Here is a 16,244-nt window from a genome sequence, read left to right as displayed (position 1 = left end):
GAGTGAGAACATCCCAAGTAAAATATTTAGAAGATGCTCTGAGAGGTGCAACAGACGAAAATGGACAGAGGCCCCCGTAAATTCTCAGAGAAAGCCCCAACGGGAGAGAAATGAGAACTCAAGGTGAACTCAAGGCAACACGGTGGCCTTTTGACCACCAAAGAGGTCATCTTCCCCCAGGCATGCCTGCATGTGAGAAGCCCCCAAGTGAGCTCTTGGTCACACACACTGAAGACTGAGCCATGATGGGGGCGGGGGGGCGGGCACACCTCAGCGACGCTGAAATAAACACAAAACCTGTTGCTATGGCCATGGGCCTGTTCCAGTAAATTCTTTCCCTAGGTTGCCAGATCTTCAAACGACAAAATAGTAACGAGCAGGGCTTTTTTTTCCCCTCTAATCTGACCCTGAAGCTCCCGCTATGAACTATTTAAGTAGGGAGACCTCCAACATAATGCAGCTCAATTGTTATTGATTACAAACCAATACTGAGAGAGCATAAAAGGGTCTCCGTAAGGCTGAAAAAAGCAGAGCAAACTATTCTTCAGTTCAGAAGAGGGAGGTAATTAGTGTTCCTCGGCCCCTTTGTGACGCTGCGTGACTATGAGTAGAAAGGAGCCGATTTCTAAAATACCTGATTTCTGCCCTTCAGGTATCCGAGATGACCTCTGTGACTATAACCTCAGAGCGAACGCTGATGCAGCCATAAATCTAATATGAAGAATCGAATATGTGTGTGTGTGTATGTGTGTGTGTGTGTAAAATGTGTGTGTATAGAACACGTGGCCCTGCATTTGAAACTTTGTCGGAGGCTATGAGTAGCTGACAGCATACAGCAGAAAACTCAATTACTCAAGTTCCAAACAAACAAAGACTTTTCCTAGAATGCAAAAAATAAAAAAATAAAAAGAAAAGAAAAGGAAAAAACCAAGATGAGAAAGGGAAGGGGAGGAGAGAGGAAGGGAGGGTAAGAGAACAGACAAGATATAGGGAAAGAGGCTGGATTGGTTCGAATCTTTCTCTCCTGTGACCACCCACCTCAACCTTTACCTATATTAACACCCGACTACCTGTTCGCCCCACCCACAGCGGTCTGTTTCCTGCCTCGGCACCATCTAATGCTTCTGCTTCTGCCCAGAAAACCGTCCTCTGCTTTGCTGCCTCCATGCCCCGTCCTCAATACTAATGGGCTACATCTCACTCTTCAGTTCCTTTTTGGATGAATGTTTAAATGAGCAACCTCACGATCAATGATGGTGGTGTTAGTTTCAATGCGTATATCTACGGCCGGACAACCGAAGAAAATATTCTGTAGACTACACATTAACGCAGCTCTTCTCATTTAGCTTTAATTTTCCTAATTACAAAAGTAATGCCTGATAATTATAGAAATCATTTTAAAGTTAATTTACAGTCCTACCACTCAGAAATAACGAGTTACTGGTATTCTTCTTTGAAGATTTTACTGTGCATATTTTTTAGGCAAAGAGAACTTTTTTTTTCCATACTGATAGATTGAGATCTAATTGGCATACAATAAATTATGCACACTTCAGTGTGTCATTTGGTAAGATGTGACATATGTATACACCTTGAAATAACACCACAATCAAGACAACCGCCCAAACGTTTCCTCTTTGGATCCCTTCTCCCCTACCCCTTCTTCACCCCAAACTCACGTCTTCAGATAGCCACTCATCTGCCATAATGGTTGTTTATTTTCTACAACCACACAGCATATACTCGGTACGATTATTCTAAAATTTATCCATGGTGTACCATACATCAGTAGTTCATTCTTTTTGTTTGTTTGTTTTAATGGCAGGTTTCTTTATTTTTTTATGGTGACATTGGTTAGCGAAATCCAATAAGTTTCAGCTATCACTTTAACAGTAAGGCATATATATATATATATATATATATACACACACACACACACACACACACACATATATACATACATATATGTATACACATACATATATACATACATACATATATATACATATACATATATATATATAATTTTTTTTTTACATTGTTTCTTTACCTCTTATAGTTAGATTTCTTTCTGTCACCACATATTTGACCCCTTTCACCCTGTCTACCTCTCCCATCCCCTCTGGTAACCACTAGTCCATTGTCCATGTCCACAAGTCTCTGTTTGTCCTGTTCATTTGTTGCTTTTAGGTTTACATCCCACATACAATTGATATCAACAGTTCAGTCTTTTTATCACTAATACTCCATTGGACGGGACTATTACAGTTTATCTATTCACCAGTTGAGGAACATGACAATTATTTCCAGTTGTTGGGGGTTATTGCAAACAAAGCTGCTATGAATGGCTGTACAAGTCTCTGTAAAGATATATATTGTCATTTCTATTGGGTCGATACCTACAAAAGAAATGGTCATATTTTGCACATATGTTTAATTTCTAAGAAACCACCAAAGGCTTTCCTATGCGACCATACTGTTTTTACACTTCCACCAGTGAGTTCCAGTTCTCTACAGCTTTGCCGACCCTTGTAACGGTCAGTCTTTTCCATTTTATCCACTGTAATAGGTGCATAGTGGTACTACATTATGGTTTTAATATACATTTCCCTGGATTTTAATGTTGATCATGTTTTATATGCATATTTGGCTATCTTCTTTAGTGACAAATCTATTCAAATCTTTTGTCCATTCTTAATTGAACCACTCGTTTTCTTACTATTGAATTTTGAGTGTTCTTTACGTAGGCAGGATAAAACTCCTTTACGAGAAATATTATTGACAAATATGGTCTCCCTGTGTGTGACTTCCATCTAAATTCTCTTAATAGTGACTGTAGTGTGCGGAAGTTTCCAATATTGATGAAATCCAATTCGTTCTTTAATACTTTAGGGAGTGTGCTTTGAATTTTGCATCTAAAGAATTTCTGCCTCACGGAAAGTTGCAAAGGTTTTCCCATACATTTTCTTCCAGAAATTGTATAGCTCTAGGTTGCATGTTTAGCTCTATTATCCATTTTATGCTAAGCTGTGTTTATGGTGTGAAGTATAAGCTGAAATAAATCTTTTGCATATGGATATCAAGGTTTTCAAGAACCAGAGATTGAACAGACTATTGTTTCTCCGTGGAATTTATCGATACCAAAAACCGATTGTCCCTTCGCATGCAGATTCAATACTAAACTGGACTGTCTATTCTGTTTCGTTTACCTATTTGTCAGTCTCGACATCAATACCACCTTGTCCTGATTACTGTAGCTTTATAAGTCTTGAAATACAGTTATTAGTCTTCCAACTGTGTTCTTTTGCAAAACTGCAAAACTGTTCTAGGTCTTATGTATTTCTATATGAATTTTAGAATCAATTTGTCAAATTCTATAAAAGAAGTCCTCACAATTTTGACCAGGGATATATTCAATCTATAAATCAATTTAAAGAAAATTGACATCTTAACCATATTGAGTCTTCTGAGCCATGAACCCTATCTCTCTATTTATTTAGGTGTATGTTCATAAATTTACTTCAGCAATGTTTGGTAGTTTGCAGTATCCAAATCTTTTGCATCTTTCATCAGATTTACACTTAAATATTTTATATTTTTGATGCTATTTAAATCATATTTTGAAATTTTTATTTTTCAATGCTTTGTTGCATTACATAGAAATATTTATTTTTGCATGTTGATTTCATATCCTGGAAGTTCTTACAGCTTGTGTGGGTTTAGATCCCAGCAGAAATTCTACATAGACAATCATATCATCCACAAATAAAAAGTTTTCCTACTTTCTTACCCATGTGCACATCTTTTTCTTCTTGCCTCTCTACCCTGACCGGAATCTCCAATATAATCTTGAATGGAAATGGCAAAAATGGACGTTCCAGTCTTGCTTCTGATCTTGGAGGGAAAACATTCTGACCTTCACCATGAAGTATGATGTCACCTAATGGTTTTCGTAGATGTGATTTATTGAGAAAATCTCTATCTCTAATTTGTTGAATTTTTATCAGGAAATGATATTGAATTTTGTCAAATACTTTTTCTGTGTCTATTGAGATAAGCATGTTATTAGGTTTTTTAAGTTTTTTTTGTATGATAAATTATATGTAATGATTTCTACCCATTAAACCAATCTTGAATTCCTGGCATAAATCCCAACTGGTTTTGATCGACTGATATCAATTTTCTAAAATTGGATAAAGGATATTTGTATCGCTGTTCATAAAAGATGTTAGCTGTTAATTTTCCTTCCTTGTAAAGTCTTTGCCTGCTTTTGGTATCAGGGTAATTCTGGCCTCACAGAATGGGTTGAGAAATATTTCCTCTTTTTTAAATTTCTGGAACAGTTTGTGTGGAACTGCTAATATTTATTATTGAAATGTTTAGTAGAAATCACCAGTGAAGCCATCCAAAGCTAGACATTTTTTTGTGGGGATGATTTAGCCATGCATTCAAATATGCATTCAATTAATTTAACAAATATAGGGCTGATTTGGTTATCGACTTCTTGAATGAGTTTTGGTAGTTTATTTCTGTCAAGGAATTTTTTCCACTTCATCTAAGTTGTCAAGCTTATTGGCATAAAGTTGTTCGTAATATCCTCCTATTATCCTTTCCATATCTATAGAACCTGTAGTCATTTTATCTCTCATTTCTGATAATGATCATTCGTATCTTTTCTCATTTTAGTCCTTATCAGTCTGGAACTTTTATCAACGTTACTGATCTTTTCAAAGAATCGGCTTTGGATTAAATTGATTTTTCTTTATTGCTTTTCTTTTGCCTTTTCACTGATTTCTACTCTGATATTTCTTACTTTCTTTTACTTACTTTGGGTTTTGATTTTCCTTTTTAAAGGTGGAATTTGAGGCCATTAGATAACCTTCTACCTATCTTCTACCATATGCCTGTAGTTATATAAATTTCCCGCAAGTATGTGGCATCCCAGAGGTTTTAATACACCGTGTTTCATTTTCATTTGTCTCAAAATATTTTCTATTTTCTCTTTTGAGTTCTTCAACCCATGGTTTCTTTAGAAGTCTGTTATTTAATTTTCAAAATTTGGGAGCTCTTCAGGAGACCGTTCTATTATGGATTTCTAATTTAATTTCATTGTTGTCAGAGAACACTTGAATTCTTGTAAATTTATTGACTGGTTTTGTGGCCCACAATATTGTCTATCTTTGTAAATATTCCATGAGCCCTTGAAAATAATGTATATTCTGCTGTTTCTCTCTGCTTATTCTGTCAATTATTGAGAGAGGGCTATTAAAACCTGCAGCCATGGATATGACTACTGCTCCCCGTAGTTACATCTATTTTTACTTATTTTGAAGCCCCATGATTAGCTGTGTAAACATATTTGTAATAGCCCGCTGAAATGTGAAAGGGTTAAAGAATAATTAAAACCTGAAACTGGACAAAGGAAGTCTATAACTTAGGCCTAGTTTCTGGAACCCCTAACCACATTCTGTTAATCATGAAACTTGTAACAATGAGCTCATACGCTAACTGCCAATTTTAGCCTGTGTAACCCTGCTTGCTTGCGTGGCATGAAAAATAATCAATTGTATATAAGCTGAAAATTACTGTTTGGCCATCGCCCATGGGAACACTGGCTATTGCCCATGGGAACATAGGCAATCACCCATAGGAACATAACATACTAACAACAAGCTTTCTGCTTCTGTACTTCCCGCTTGCACACCTGACCAGTGGGTTGACAGGGAGTGAATAGGAGAAAGATGGACCTTTGTGTTTAAGACAGAATGAGGAATGGGATTTGGGGCTTAAAAATCTTGTATCTTGGCAATTCGGGGCTGCTCCTTTGCAAGGACAGCCGCCGGCTAATAAACTGTCTCCTGGTTAAGAGCACTCAAGTTGGGTCTGGTTATTCTGGACACAACAATATTAAATTCCACCCTTTAAAGATGCTGCTCCATTGTTTATTAGCATTGTTTATAAACGGAAATCTGCTGTATCGTTGTCTTTGTTCCTGTGTTCATAATGTTCCTATTCTTTCTTTTAGTCCTGGCTGCTTTTAAGATTTTGTTTTTCTTTATCACTGGTTTCGAGCAATTTGTTTCTGAGTTGTCATAATTTTCTTCATGTTTCTTGTGCTTGTGGTTGGTTGAGTTTCTTGGATCTCTGACTTCGCGGCTTTCACCATATTTGGAAGATTTCGGCCATTATTTCTTCACGCTTGATTTCTGTCTCCACCTCTCTCCTCTTACCACAGACTCCGATTATATGTAAATCAGGCTGCTTGAACTTGTCCCATGATTCACTGGTGGGTGTTTTTTTTTTAATTCTCATTTTTTTCTCTGTGCTTCATTTTGGAAACTTTTTGTTGCTATGTCTGTGCATTCACTTATCTTTTTTTCCGCCACGTCTAATTTGCCTTAATTCAATCCAGTGTATTTACCTCTTGCACACTGTAGCTTTCATCTCTAGAAGTCAAATATGGACCTTTTAAAATATCTTCTGTGTCTTTAAACTTTGAACATATGGAATAAAGTTAGAATCACTTTTTAATGTCCTTGCCTGATAATTCTAATATCTATCTCAGTTCTGGGTTATTTATGACTTAATGATTTACCTCCTCACTGTGAATAGCATTTTCCTGTTTCTTTGCATGCCTGGTTCTCTCTGACTGGATTCTAGACATTGCTGACGTTTATGCCTCGTTGAATGCTGAATATTTTTGTGTTCTTTTAAATATTCTGAAGCTTTGCCCTGAGATGCATTTAAGTTTCTTGGAAACAGTTTTATCCTTCCAGGTCTGCTCATAGTATCAGACAGGCAGGACCTGAGCAGTGTTCAGCTCTCCACTGCTGAGGCTCTTCAGTGTCCTCTTGACCCATAAGTCATGAAGTTTTCCGGTCTGCCACACAGAACCAACCCTGTGTGAGTAGCAGGCATTGTTACCTTCATTTGTTTCAGGTCGTCTCTCCCTGGTTTTGGGTAGTTTTTCCCCACAAGTATGCACTGATCAACATCCCTCAATACTTGAAGGACAAGCTCTGAAGATCTCCGGAGGTGGTTTTGGCTTTGTTTGTTCATTTTATTTTTGCAGCTCTCTTCCTTCTAGTACTCTGTCCTATCAGCTCTGGGCACCTTGGCGTCTCCAGATGGTGGCTCTCTCTCTCCTCACCTGTCCCCTCAACGAAGGCCATCTACTAGGCTGCACCTGGGGTCTCCCTCTCTGCACTGCAATCCAGAGACTCTCTTACAGCAGTGACTGTGATAATTTAAGGGGACTCACTCAGGGCTCACTGTCCTTCATTGCCTGATGTCTAGTATCTTTAAAAACGCTATTTTAGATATTTTATCTGTAGCTTGTTTTGGGGGTGGGAGAAGGGGATGGGAAGATAAATCTGACCCCAGCTCTTCCACCGCGGCCTGAAACTGAAGTTGTGTGCATATTTTAAATATAGTTTAGATCACGCTGAATTTTGAACGTGACTTTTCCTATTCAATATTGTATCATGAGCTATTACCACTGGCAAACAGCAGTCCTAATCTATTTTTTGTGTGTGGCTACATAATAACATAATGTATAAATATATCATTTTCACTATGCATTCCCTGTTATCAGACTTTTTCCGGTTATATTCCTTCCAATTATAAATAATACTATGATTGGAATATTTCGGTGCATAAATCTTCATCCACCTTTCTCAATAATTCTTTTGGACAGATTTCAAGAAGTGACAAAATTGGGTTAAGGAATGAGAACTTTTTCTGAAAAAAAAATCTCGATATACATCGCCTCACTGTTTTCATGAAGATTTTATCAATCTACACATTCCTAGCAGCACATACGAATGCTGATCTTATTGAATCCTCACCAACGATAAATATTATCATTTTTCAAAACCTTTACTACTATGATTTGTGAAAGTGACATCTTGAGCTAAATTTTGTTTCTCTGATTATGGGCAAGCGGAATATTTGTATGAGTTTATTGTTTTTTTCTGTATCCTCTTCGTGAATTATCTATTCTCGTTCTTTTATTGTATAGTAAGACATTGGCGTGTTCCAAATCGATGGTGTGAACTCCTCGTCCTGACTCCCTTGCAAGAGCCTCCAGCCTTATACACGCCACCCTTTATTCCCTGCTCCTTTTGCCCTTGCTTCTGCCTCTGCCTTGAAGTTCCTCCTTTTACAACCTTGGCATCTTGGAAACCCCTTCCCTATTTCAAACCCAAAGCTGCCTCCTCGGTGAATCTCTCCCCGCCAGTTCCCGGGTAAACTAAAATTCTCTTTCTTTGAACATCCTGCCATGATAGCGTTTATCTCATTGGTCTGCATGTTAATGGATGCAGGTATATGGTAAACTCCTGAGGGTAAGGGCTATATCTTTTCATCTCGAAGCCCACGCATCTCTGCTGATAATAAGTACCCCCAAAATACTTATCGAATGGATAAGTGGCTAAAAGAGTACAACTCAGACACACCAAAACAACAGCGTTCATTCACTGAACTGGCAGTTACTTATTTAATATCTACTATATACCACCTGAAATAAGTTGAAAACATAATTTACAATAACTCGTTTCTTTTCAACGGCAATCTATTGTTTCTAGCCATTTTTCTCATGGCTCTGTTGAATATAATTAATGATCACGTGAGATTAATATCAAAAGAGCACGATCATGGAACTTAGAAAGCCTCCAGTCTGTTCCCATCCTGCAGTCTCGGTCTAAATTCTTATAAGCAGCTAGCCTTAGGTGGCTGCGCATCTGTGTAATGGCTTCTTTTTGAACCTTTTCCTTTCCAGCGAAGTGAGGTGGCTTGTCTCTGCTAAAGCAGCAGCACATTTCCAGACACTGCACCCACTCACGACCCCGCAGGGAAAGCAGTGCTTCCTCCCCACCCCCGCACGCTTTATAATGTGTGGGGTCTGCGTGTGGAATCAATCCCTGAGGAATCTGATAATGGCCGATGAGAACTATCGCTTCCCTCAAAGCAAAGGGTGAAGGTCCCAGTGTTAGGGTACTTCCGGACCTCCCCCCAGCTCTTCGAATCCCCTCTCCCATGTATTCGTGGGCAGATTACTGTGAGGAGGGTGTGACTTCCAGGAAGATGCTAAAGCTCTTTGCAGACTCAGGCTGGGCTACAAGATTAACTTCTATGGGAAATGAGCGTTCCTAAGAGCCTGCCGCCGGTCTCCAGGGGAAAAACAGGGCAAATCCAAAACCAAGGGCGAAGCCTGCAGTACAGGCTTCAGCAGATAAAGATGGAAATGGAGTTTCTGTGAAGAATCCTCAGCAGGGTGGGAAGTGGGCATGTAAGGGCCACCCCAGGATATGCAGGCGCCCAAGAAGATTTATTGTGGAGTTTTTGGAGCGTCTGTCTATATGAATAATTTGCACTCAAAATTATCATATCGGCAACACTCTTGTCTGCTCCGTCCCATGCTATGCTGAGGAAGGGGGGCCCTTCCCGGACAGCGGGAATGATCTGAGCACCGTCTTCCCTGAATCAAGGACTGGCCGTGAGATCTCAAGACAAACTTCATCCACATCCGTTCCAGGCCTTCTCCTCCTCAAGGCAGCTGGTCCACCCCACCCCCCCCAGGTGGCAGGTCAGAGAACACCCCAAAGGGGGAGAAACAGGCACAGGGAGCTCTGTCTGGATGGCACTGCCAGCCCAAGCCCATCCCGGACACCAGAGGGGTACTTTATGCATTGTGGGGGATGCCTCCTGGGTGCAGGGCCTCCCGAGGCACAGGGCCCAGACCAGGGGCCCTGCCTGCTCAGCTCCAAGGGCATTTCTGGATAAACGCATTACTGAGAACATTCCCATAGAACAGGAAGCTGGCCCGTTTCCCAGGCCCAGCACTGGGTCAGAACAGACTTGCTACGATACTGCCGTGTTATTATTGCTATAAACTGGCAGCAACGTGAGGACAGGGTCCACCTTCTCTTGTTTCCAACCCCCCTGCCTGGCGTCTAGAATGTGAAGTAAGTGCTCAAAGTCCTAGCTCAGGGCGTATTTGTATTGCATGACGCAGGAGAGCATCTTAGAGGAACGAATGGCACCTTGAAATGAGGGTAGGAAGCCTGGTTCGACCTCTCTGGGTGCCAGTGACCTCCTCTTGAGATGACAAAGTTGGACCAGCAGATCCTTAAGGAACTTCCAACTTTAGATCCTATGACTCAGATAGCTATGACTGGCTCTCATCAAGGAGAGATCACTGGGTTCCCAAGAAGATGAAAGGGATTTGAACCGACAAACATAGCTGCCAAAGTCTAATACATGTAGGAAACTATTCATTCCGCCGTCAGCCACAGGCTCCGAGTCAGGTGGCAGATGCACTAATCACTCTGTCAGTAAGTCGAGCCCACGGTGTACGCTCCTCACATCAGCACTTGGGAGGCTGGGCTGAAATTTTTTTTGTTCCTGGTCCAAGGTATTTGAGCCCAAGTGATCGGGAGCACGCAGCTTCTGAACTCCCGATGTGGGCCGATGGCCCGGAGTCCACGGAGTCTAATTACATTGAATGGGGAGCATCGAAAGTCACAAAGCCATTCCTGGGGGTGGGCAGGGGAAAATGAAGGCCCAGGGAGAAATTCAGCAGCTATTTTGAGAAACAGGAAAATGTGCTCCTTGGTCTCAGTGACAAAGCAGCTGAGTCATCCCATCACTTAAGATCTCAGGGAACCTATTCGCTTTGGCTGAGTCTCTGCTCATCTGTCAGCTACTAGGATCAGATACGGTGGAAAGGTGCGATGGCCGGGAAAAGCCCAGAAGGCCTGGCTTTGCGAAAACGCAGTGATTCGGAGGCGAGGGAAAGCAGGATTAGGACCTTGCTCATAGCTCGTACACTGGAGACGGAATCACCACAAAGAGCTACCAAGGAGGCGATGCCCGGAAATGCTGCTCTCAGGCGAAGCTCGGAGGCCAGAGCTACCCTGAGATCCGGCCCTTGAAAGGAAAAGATTGTCTAACACCGTTTGTTCTAAGCACAAGGAGCCACCGGGACAGGCGATGGGACACTGAGCTTAAGAATTTGCTTACGAGCCTGGCTGGGGACCCAACACATCCGTGTCTTCCTGTTGCCGAGCAGTGAGGTCCAACGGATCCTCCGGACCCCACAGCCCCTTAGTGACCCAGGCCCCCGGGAGCCCCTGAGCTGAAACAGCATAAATCGTAGCACGAGAACACCTGAGAGGACACAAGGAACGGTCAGAATACTGGAGACCCTGCCCCCTGTGAGGGAGACCAGTGTGGTCCTGCCCAGTGCACTTCCTGCCCTTGGGAAAGGTGAGGGACGAAGCTGCCACCTCGGCCGGTGCGCGGCCCCGAATCCTCTTTCCCGAAGTGTGGTGCGGTGGTCAGGGCATGCAACAGCGTTCAGGGACCAGCCTCTGCGAGGGAGAACAGCCCACTTCTGACGGACTCTGATGTTCTTGAGGCCAGGCCGGGCTGTAGAATTTTAAGTCCTGGGAGATGCACTAATGATAACAGCTGATGACCCCGCTTCGAAGGTCGAGTTAAGTATTCCGGTGTGAGCATCCAACAGGATCGCGGGGACGCAGCCCCGCCTTGGAAATGCTCAAGCGGACAGTGGAGGTGGCCACTGTTAGCACCGGAACCCTCAGGCCCACCCTGGAAGCGACAGAAGATGCGGAGACACGAAACAAACACAAGCTTCTCCTAGGTCACAAGACGAGGCAGGCACAGATCAGCAGCCCATCTCTGACTCAATGACTTCCCCTACGGAGTGAATCCGGACAGCTCAAAGACAGCCTGAGCACCCATAAACCAACTGTCCACGTACAACAAGCTAGCAGGAGCTAGGTTGCCCTGGCCCGATGCCGCGTCTCCCTCCCGACTTCTATGAAAAGCTCCTCACTAAATTCTAAAGCCCTCGCCGACTCAACTGAGAACACCCGAGATCCTCCCCTCTGTGAGATACTGGCAGCCTGACTCGAATAGTAAACAAACTGTTGACGTGAACACTGCCCCTCGCGGCTCCTCAAACTCGGGCCTTTCCCTTCTTCTGGCCCTGACAGCTCCCCAGACAACTCTAAGTAAGAGAAAGAAGGCTCCAGATTTTCCCTTCCCTCCAGGGAGTGAGGCGCTGTTCTCTTTCAGGCTGATAGTTGGTGCCTCTCTCTCTCCCACAGTGCTTTTTCTCCCAGAAAGCACCCCACTCACGCACGCAGCAGAGAGCTCGGCAGGCTTGTCGCATCATTTTCCAGACACGTTTACACACGATGGGCCCCTACATGTGGAGTCAGCTTGGGAACCCAGGCAGAATGAGATAATAAATAGAAAGTGTCTACCGCAGCCTCCACTCAGCAAACGCTGGCGTGTGTTCATTACTAGTTGGTTGTTCACTAAATATATATATTTTTTAATTGAAGAGTTTCTTTTGAATTAAGAGCTCACTGTAGCCCAGGCACTCGAGTGGGCCCTATGGGAAAGAGTAGGATTTTTGCCTTTAGAAAGTTTAGAATTCAGAGGGGAGACAAGACACTCAGGCCAACACAGCGCAGAGCTAAATCTGATATATGCTAATGGCAAATAGGGACGAAGCACGTGAAAAGCACTGAGGAGAGGAGGCTCCTTCTGTCTGGTGAGGTGCAGCAGGCGCCACAAGGCGGGGCCTGAAGAATGGGGAGAACGTAGGCCCCCCAGGAAGGCGGCGATGTCATTCCAGAGGAAGGAAAGCCGGGGGCAGAACAGGGCACACCGCCCGCAGGAACGACCGGCTGCAGAGAGATGTGAGCGGGGGAAGGCGAGATACAGATGGAAATGGAGATGGGGACCCATCTGCGGTTCCCCGGAAGTCAAAGACGACCAGCAGCGGCTGGAGGAGCAGTCGAAGTGACCAAAAGCACTCGGACGGCGTGACGGCCACGAGGGAACAGGGGGCAGCCGATGCCAACCGAGGACGGCAGAGCTGTGCCAGCACGGTGGGTGTGTGGGGAGGGCGGGGGCCGGGGACAGCCGTCGTTCCCGGGATGGGAGCTGGCGCGAGGCCGGGGACGGGCGGGGACATGGCTCCGCACGCCCCCCCTCTCTAGAAGGTGTGTGCTGTGCGCAGCGGCCATAAATCTCGCCCTGAGTACAAGCTGGAAGCAGGGCTCTGTTGCAGGACAGCTGCACCACTAATTTTAGGTCTGTGCTGGAGAAGTAGGGCAGCTCTAATCCCCAGGGCGGGGAGGAGACGCAGCGACACAATACTGGGCATCTGTCCCTACGAAGCCATCCCCGAATAATGCTCCCATAGCTCACGAGCTCTTGGAGGGTAATGCTCAGGAGGGTAATGCTCAGGAGGGTGACACTCAGGAGTATCTGACATGGTACTCCATCCCTCCCGCACTCCGGGAAGACCCCTCAGGCCCACAGAACTGGTCGGGGTGCACGTTGGTCATTACTTGGGGGACGGAGCTCATGGGAGAAAGTGAGCACTGGCGGAAACTCGCCATCTGCACGCTCTCCTCCAGCTCCGCTGCCTGATCTGAAGCGGGCGGCCACGCACCCAAAGCGTTTGTACCGATAACGGTTAACGACGTAATGGCACCAAAGCTCCCGACACTCTCGCACGCTCTTTCTTAATGCCCACGACCCACCTGGGAGGTAGGACTGGCTGTTCCCACTTTGAGAATCGGCTAGAAGCTGAGCTCCTGATTTCAGCACCTTCGTTCCCATCTTGCTGTGGCGGGGCGGGGGGTGGAGGGCAGGGCCGGGGGGAGGCTAGGGGTACGGCAGAGAACAAGGCAGCTTTGGGAAAGGGTTCCAAAGCGGTAGGGACGCTTACTAAGCCTTTGCGAGGAAATAACCATTCCGTTGAGGAGAAAGACTGTCCTATCGTTCAGCCAATCGTTCCACGAGTACAGGCCGTTTAGACGGTAACAGAATTTAAACAAACCTTACCAGGTTATGGTGGTTTAGACACAAAATGCTGGCGATGGACTGGGTAAGATACTCCAGCTAAGGTTCGGCTACCGGACAGGTTTACATCGCAGCTCTTTCACTTAAATCCCAGCTTGTTACTCAAAATCCTTTCCACTTCAATTCTTTTCCCCCCTATAATACTGGGGGGAATAAGAGCACCTGCCTCACAAAGTACAGGAGAGAATCGAATGAGATGATGCGCGCAAAGAGCTTAGCACAGGGCAGGGCACATAATAAACGCCACAGCAATGACAGCTATACCGTAATGCGGTGGCGGGGTTGGGGGGGAACCTGTCTTCTCTGAAGGTTTGGTTTTGTTGTTTGGCTCAAGAAGGGGAACCGTTCTGCCCAAATTTTACAGAAAAGACCAGAAATACAGAAACACGCCCTCGGGTCCTGAAAGGCCCCTTTTATCATTGGAGACACCCACCTCTGCGATCTCTGGGATCACGTTCTCATTTTCCTGTGGCACCTCGATCACATCTGTGCATCGATTCAACTCCCTTTGCAGGAGAAAAAGAGCAGTCAAGGGGTCCCCGGTGTGAGTCTCTGCAAAGGGAGCTTCTGGGCTTTGTCGCTTACTCTTCCCACACCCTGTTCTGCATAGATGGGCAAAGCAATAAGAGCCATGAGGACCCCAGAAGGAAGGGGCCGAGTGACAAGATTAGCGGGGAAGGGCTTCCTATAGAAGCCTTCCAAACAGCATGGCACCTGAGCAGCAAAGAAGAGATGGCTGAATGAGAGACGCATAGATGAAGGCGCCCTGCGGACATCCGAGAGATTTTCGCGTAACATAGGGGAAGCAACCACATATTCCTGAGCTGCCAAACACACGAATGCAAACGGCAGCATTCACAGAACGGTCCTTGTGAATACAGCAAAAAGACAAAGGTCATGGACCGGTGACCAGAGGACATGTGAAGGCTGCAGATGTCAGAAGCAAAGGCCTACACAAAACGATAAAAGCCAGACACATCCAAATCGTACGGATCCAGATGAACGTCGGTGGACGCTTAAGACAGAAATGAAGTTGAACTAAAGAAAAATCATGAAAGTTGACTCTTTTGGGGGGGTCACTGAGTTTGTGAATTCGAAGTTTTGTATTTATCAGATGAAGACCCCCTGATAGAATTTCGCCGAGTCCCATTTTGTAAGACGTTTGCACTCTCGATGCGAAGCTTCTAAAATGAGGTACGTAGCACACTGACTCTCCCCAAAAGAGCTGGTTTCCACACAAAAACAGTCCCCTGGCCAAATCGGTTTTGGAAGACCATATACTGCTCACCTATCTTGGATATCCTGACTATGTGTCGGCTTCACCAAGACTGAGACGTCTCAAAGAAATCTACCTACCTTTGTTGAATCCAGTATTTCTCGAGCTATTTGACAAACTTTTTTTTTTTTTTTACTGAGATATAACGTAGTTCACTCTAAGAAAGGCTAGTGTCGAGAGCCGCAGGTGAGAATGGATGATAATGGCATTCACTACCTGGTGACCTGAGAGAAAAATAATCAGGTGGAAGGCGAGCCTGAGATTGATGCCGAGATGCAGAACGTATCGTGGCTGCGCGTGGAAATGCGACTTGGCCAACGACCCCATAGATCTCAGAAACTGGCCGAATCTTTTCTAATATTCTTTCCAGGTCCTCACCGAGTCACTCCCCAAAATGATGGCTCTTAATGGTTCCGAAGGTCTCTAAAGCCTTCACGTCTAACCATCTCCCTGCTTAAGTGTGTGATTCACTCCACCCCAGTGCATGGAGCAAGAGAGAATGGCAGAGTTTCATTTTCCAATCATCAAAAAACAAAACAAAACAAAGAAACAACAGCTCAAAACCAACACACAACCACGATGGACTACTCAAAGGCCCAGATTTCATACCAGAAATTTAACGAGTTGACTCTTTGGACACCTAGAGGAATGCCACCTTCCCCTGTCATTTCTGGACTGCTTTTTAGGGACTGTATTCCCAGTGGTAGAGCCACTGTGAGGGGGAGGAAGACCTGCAAGCTTTGGGCCGAAAACACGGGCTTCAGAGTCAGGAAGCTCTGGATCCTATCCCAGCTGTGGCGTGTCCTAGCATTGGGATGGTGGACAAGCCCTTTCCACGTTTTCGTTTTCTTGCCTGAAAACGAGGATACTGACATATCCACCCAGGGTTCCTGGGAGGACCAGAGGACATGAGGCGTGATTGCGGGGAGAGGCAGGTTCAGATAGGACGGAGTCACTGCCACAAGGCTACGAGGAGTGAGTCCTCACTCAGCTGAGCCGGAAGCACCGTGAGGCCAGCTCTGTCTCCGCATCTCCATCTGTGTTACACCGACGGCAAAGG

At 44.7% G+C, this 16,244-nt stretch overlaps 1 protein-coding gene across 1 annotated transcript in view; it reads right to left on the bottom strand.

Annotated features, from left to right (window-relative positions):
* AGBL1 (AGBL carboxypeptidase 1) overlaps window positions 1–16,244 on the bottom strand; it is a 535,540-nt gene that overhangs the window by 317,299 nt on the left and 201,997 nt on the right. The gene's annotated exons all lie outside the window — the stretch shown is intronic.

The sequence above is a fragment of the Pteropus medius genome, unplaced genomic scaffold (assembly GCF_902729225.1).
Source record: "Pteropus medius unplaced genomic scaffold, Ma_sr-lr_union100, whole genome shotgun sequence".
In the NCBI taxonomy this organism is placed as follows: Eukaryota; Metazoa; Chordata; class Mammalia; order Chiroptera; family Pteropodidae; genus Pteropus; species Pteropus medius.
The sequence above is the reverse complement of the archived record's forward strand: the minus strand, read 5'-3'. Positions and strand labels throughout refer to the sequence as shown.